The following is a 6000-nucleotide window of genomic DNA, read 5'->3' on the forward strand; positions in this document are numbered from 1 at the left end:
CTAAGCTTCACTTAACTTGCCCAATTTTCTGCTTGCTTGGCTTTAGCATGTAACGATTGGCCTACAGACGTCTTCTAGGACCACTTTGAGCACTAAAGGCTCATGGTTCCATAATCTCAGTACAGGAAGAAGCCCCAGCCTAGGGTTAGGGAACATGGTCTCTGCTGCTAATGACCATCTCAGAACTCCTGTTCTGTCTCAATTTCCCCGACTGTGAAGTGTGCTTAATGGCCTCTGGGCTCCCCTCCGACGTTCTGGGACCCAAGACCTGCTCTGTTTCCCATACCTTCGCTTTTCAGACTTCGTTTGTTCTTCCCACCTTAAACAAAAATGTCTCTTTCTTGCCATCCTGAGCTTCCACACCTCTCCTCATGGCTTTGATCTCCCCAACATCTCTTCCTTGAGGGCTCCTAGGTCCTACCTCTTCCTCTCCATTCCAAGCTCCACCTCACCGTAAAGATGAGCCATCCACCACCTTGGCCTCCATCTAATGACTTTGACTCCCCTCCATGTCCACCCCCTCCCCCAAGACCATGCGGGAACCTTCCACCGCCCAGCACCAGCACCTCATCCCTGGCCTCAGTAGCCATCCTCCTCCTGTCCATCTACTCCCACAAAGCCCACTCTTTGTTCTCATTAAGGCCTCTGTCTCCTGCACACTGAGTCCCCTCCCTTCCTAGCTGGCCTGAGGGTCACAAGTCCTCATTTAACCCACTATCCTGCTGTCACTGCCAACCCCTCCCCACGTTGTCCCTCAGTCACATTAACCCACAGAGCCTCACAGCTTTGTAAGCAACCCAACAATGTGCCCTTTCCAGCCCCAGCTCCGCACAGCAGAATTGCCCTAGAGGAAGTCACTCAACTGCATGGACAAGGGCCAAACAAAAGTCCTTTAAGAGAGCTGGCCTCAACAGAGATTGGCCATCCCTCCACTTGTCCCCACCAACCAGCTCTTCTTCTAGCCCCCCGCAGCACCTTCCAAACCTCCCCTGGCCCCACGAGCCCCCAGCCTGGGACACTGACCGGCTCGCTCTCACGGGATGACTTTGCCTCCTACTTTGCAGAGAAAATAGAGGCAATCAGGAAAGGCCGCCCTCACCTTCCTGCCACCCCACCTACAAGCTCTGCACACTGGCACTGCCCTTCCTCCACCTGTCTGGGGCTAATCCTGCCACCTGGGCCAAGATTCCACCCCACCCCCACCTCCCTAAGTCCTTGTCCCAACAAGGAGCACACCCCCTCTGCTCTCCATGTCCTTGCCCCAGCTGTGGGCACCCTTCTCTCAGCCCTAAAGCTTGATCACATCCCTCCTTTCCGGAAAAAAAAAAGAAAGAAAGAAAGTCCTAGACTTTTCTCATTGTCTTTAGTGGCGACTTATTTCCCTGCTACCTTCCTGGCCGGGAAACCTGCAAGCAGGCACGAGTCGACAAGGTCTTCTCTATTCTCCACTTGTGGATGTTTCAAGTGAGAATCCTTTAGAGGTTCTCTTTCTGTTAATAAAAGGGGATATGCTCACTGATATGCTCACTGTTTTTTTACAAGAGTCAAATCATGCAGGAACATTGGAAAACCAAATCTCCTCCGCACGAGCCCCACTCCGCACAGACGCCTTCCTAGTGCTGTCCTCCAACCCGCTTTTCTCACGACACATCAACAGGCGGGGATGCGTCATCGGAAGCTACCAAGACTCTGCTGTCCGGACTCACCACGGTCTGCTCAGCCAGTGTCTACTGCGGGGCATTTCATTTGCCATGCATTACCCGGCTCCCAACTCTGCCCCCAGCCAAGTACAAGACAAACCTCTTCTTAGTTCCTCCTTGCGTGTACAGCACCTCCGTACCCCCACCTCGGGGAGGGGCTCCCTCACTAACCCGTAAAAACTCTGGGTCAAGATCCAGTGTTTGCCTTACTACATCAGCTCCAGCAGGACCCAGGGAAGGTAGCCTGGGGGTGGGGGGAGGAGAGAACCCCCCAACACACACACACACACACACACAAACACCCCTGGCTGCTAGTACTACAGCAGCGTCCAGAGCAAAACTTTCAAAGAAAGTTCAGGGACCCGACCCAGCTTCCCTTCTGACTCACGAAGAGTATGACCGCAGCAGCCCCTCCGTGGCCCAGCATGGTGGTGAGGACCAGGCTTGGTATCTCACAAACCCGGCTTTGAATCTCCTTCCCACCTCCGACCGCGGGCCAATAGCTACCATGGCTCTGAGCCTGTTTCCCCATCAGTAAAATGGGCATAACGACGCCTGCCTTGCAGGGGGCTGCAGGCGTCGGGGCTCAGGCGAGGAGAGACAAATGCATGTGGAGGATTCCACCCGCAGGGAGAAAGAGCCACAGAGCAGCCGAAGTTTCAGAAAGCTGGGACCCGGGCTGGACCGTGTGAGGCCCCAGCGATGACAAAGAGAGGCCGACACTCGGTGAGTGCTTGGGTGTCGAGTAACTTCATTCTCATAGAAATCACAGGAGGTACCCATTAGGAAAAGAGAAATCACTCTGAGTCCTCCACGTAGAAAGGGCTTCATGCAGAGAACTGACTTTCTTGAAGATGGAAGAGCCTCAGTGTCGCCAGCTGGAAAGCGGGTTGAGGGAATAGCGCCCCGCCGTCTCCCAGTTCAGCTCGTACAGGAATGCATCGGTCAGGCAGAGTGATTGCATCTGTTCCCAGTACAGGTCACTTATGGTGAAGACACATGACCAGTCGGGCTGACCTCCCAGCCCGTGGACTCCCTCGAGCCTCCTCCCCCGCCCCCGCCCCTGCCCAGGAGTTTGCTTCAGAAGCAGCAAAGGGGATCCCCAATGCAGATCCACTTAAGCCCATCCGGCCAGCCAGCCTCTCTGGGGTGGTGGATTTGGGAAGATTCTAAGCTTGGGTCTTCCCTCTGCCGTCACAAGCCCCGTGGCCTTGGCAGGATCTGTTATCCTGGGCTTCGGCCTCCTCCTCGTATCCACGCAGGGGGCTGCAGGGAACAGAAGGCATACTGGGCAGGGAGATTTGAAGCGAACTTAGTGCAGGGAGGAAGCTGTGGCCAGCCCTGAGACCGAGGCCCAGGTAAGAGCTGGAGGCACCGGAGGGGCCCATCACTAGGAGCTGTCGCTGCAGGGACCCAGAGCTGCCGCCCAGGAGGGGAGGAAATCCCCCGGCCTCTCTCTTCTGGGCCTCTGATACCCTGCTAGGATCTCAGACAAGCCCAGGAGTCCAGCCTCCCAGGCACAGAGAGCAGGGCCAAGAAGGTAACCGGAGGACACAGCGGTCACACCCAGCAGTGCCCCTGTCAGAGTGGACGCTGCAGGCAGCTCCCGCCCATGGTAAGCACGCCGTGCCTTCCAGTTCTTGTCGTCCGACTACCCACGGCGTGAACTCTACCCCCTGCTCTGTCCTGTCCCCCTTCCTCCAGGCCAGCACAGGGACCTGGTTTCCCCTTGTCTGCTCAGGGAGGAAATAACTGATGACTAGGACAACCTTCAGCTCAGGTCTCATTTTACAGGGGGCGGCAAAGCGCCCAAACCCCCCTACCTTCACCGAAGCTTTCAAACCCTCTGCCTGGCCTACCAGCAGGCCACCATCGCGCCTACCAGCCAGGGCTTCCATCTGCCATGTGCTCTTTGCCCCCTGGAGTCAAGGAATCAAGGACATGAATCAAACTGAGCCCGTCCCGTACAGTGTATCTGGTACATTCTCCTCACATACCCCGTGCCACTCAGCCGTATGATTAAGAGCATTCACTGGGGAGCCAGGCCAACCCCGAGCGGGCTGGTGAGCTTCTCCTCATTGTAAAAACAGTAACGCTACCCTTCTGCGGGCTGCCACGAAGAGAGAAGGAGACCCGGCACAGAGAAGAGAAGCCTTCCGTAACCTCTTCTTCCCCACGTCAAGCCCGGGGTGTAGATAGGACACAGGAAGAAACAAGGGTCGTAACCGGGAAGGGGTCTCTCACCGACCCACACCAGCAAGTTCTTCTCCAAGCCAGGTCTGCCTTTGCCCAAAGCCAGTGGCATTCGGCCTCCCACCCCGCCACACCCCTCCCAGTTGACTTATCCCCATCAGGCCACCATCGCTCTATTTTGAAGAAGCCAAAAATATTTTCTTTCTACTCAGTCTGAGAAACACATTCTGTGGCTTTATTTTTCTGGTAATTCCAGTAGTTCCGGCTTATCCACCAGGGATGGGTTCCAAGACTCCCAGTGGACGCCGGAAGCCACGGAGGGTACCAAACCCTATATACACTATGTTCTGTGCTGTACTTACACGCCCACCATAAAGTCTAACTTAGAAATGAGGAACAGAGATTCACAACAAGAACTCAGAGTAAAATAGAACAATTATAACAACATACTGTAATAAAAGTTATGTGAGTCTCTCAAAATATCTCATTGTACTGTACTCACCCTTCTCGTTGTGATGATGTGAGATGCTAAGGTGCCTACGGGATGAGACATAGTGAGGGGAATGGGGCAGGCACGTGACATCGCGTCAGGCTCCTGGGGACCTTCCAATGATCCATTAGAAGGAGTGTCATCTGCTTCCAGGCCCCAGTTGACCGCAGGTAACTGAAAGGGCAGAAAGAGAAACCGCGGGTAAGGGGGTCTACTGTGTTTCTTTGCTGTCACAAACAGATGAGAACATGGGTGCACATCCGGGGCCTCCGGCCTCCACGGATGGGGCTGTGGAGACAGCGCATCAGGTTGGGGGTGGCAGAGGGAAAAGCTCACTGTGGGAAGTCCCTGAGTGGGGCGCCCGCAGTCACGGATGCCGACTGCGTCTCTGGATTTTTCTTTCACTGAAACCACTGGCATTGGGTATTTGAGTCAGAACCCTGGGAACCTCAGCACTATTCCCAACCCCACTGATAACCTAGAGCAGCTCACTCCTCCAGATCTAGAAAATGGGTCCTTCTCGTCCCCTGCAAAGCTATGGGGTGAGGTTGGATTATTCAAAAAGCTTGGATCCAGGAAGTCAACGTTGTTTGGAAATGAACTTTGGAGTCTATAGGCTTTGAGTCTTGATGTGAACTTTGACCTTGGGCAAATTCCTTTATCCTTCCAGGCCTCAGTTTCCTCATCTATGCAGTGGGAGTAATAATGCATACCTTGGGGTGTCGTGTTAGGAGGGCACAAGGGAGGTCCCATCGGGGGGCCTTTGCACAGGGCTGGAAGTGTTCAGCAAATAGAAGGTGCCGTTTAGGGGACAAAGCAAATCAGAGCAAAAGCCATCCCCTCCTGCCTGGGTTGCCTCCGGGGTTCCTTGGGCAGAGACAAGGCTCCTGCGGGCCGGCCTCAGGCCTCCTGGCCCCTCTCAGCCAAGGTTTCCTGTTGTCCTCTTTTACTCTTTTAAAGAAAAGAAAAGAAGCATCCTTCCCCTGGAGACCTTTGTCCTGAAACTAGCTAGGGAGTGCTAGAGACAGTCACTTCATGCTGAGTATGTTGAGCCACTTTCTGGGCTTAAAAAAATATATTATTGTTTACCTACTGGTTCCTCTGTGAGAAACGGGTGTCTGTTCCTTTAAACAGAGCACAGCCCGGCAGACAGAGCGGCTCCGGGTTGTTTGCAGCCAGAGGAGGGGGAGAAGGAGGGCATCCTGTTGTTGAGGAGGAAGACAGAGACAGACAGACAGACAGGGAGGAAAAGGTCAGCACAGACCTAAGCAGGGGAACCCAGCTCATTTTGTTTGTCCCACAGAAAGTTTTCTTTTTGAAAAAGAAAATACTCTTTTATTCCCCCCCCCCTTTTTTTCTTTTTTTGCCTATAATTTGCCACTCCAACCCAAGATACTGCTGGTTTACTTAAGACGAGGGAAATTTCTCTGAGTGGAGTGGCATTTCAAGATAAAGAAGGTCCCGACAGTCTCAAATCCTCAAACTTTGAGCAGAAGGTGGCATACTGTGAGCCTCCCCTAGGTCTGGGACTTGGGATTAGGAATTAGGAAAAACACAGCTCAGTTACTGAATGGCCATGCCTGCCAAGAGAGATTATGCATCTCCGTTTTACAGATG

Source organism: Phoca vitulina, unplaced genomic scaffold (assembly GCF_004348235.1).
Source record: "Phoca vitulina isolate PV1807 unplaced genomic scaffold, GSC_HSeal_1.0 scaffold40, whole genome shotgun sequence".
In the NCBI taxonomy this organism is placed as follows: Eukaryota; Metazoa; Chordata; class Mammalia; order Carnivora; family Phocidae; genus Phoca; species Phoca vitulina.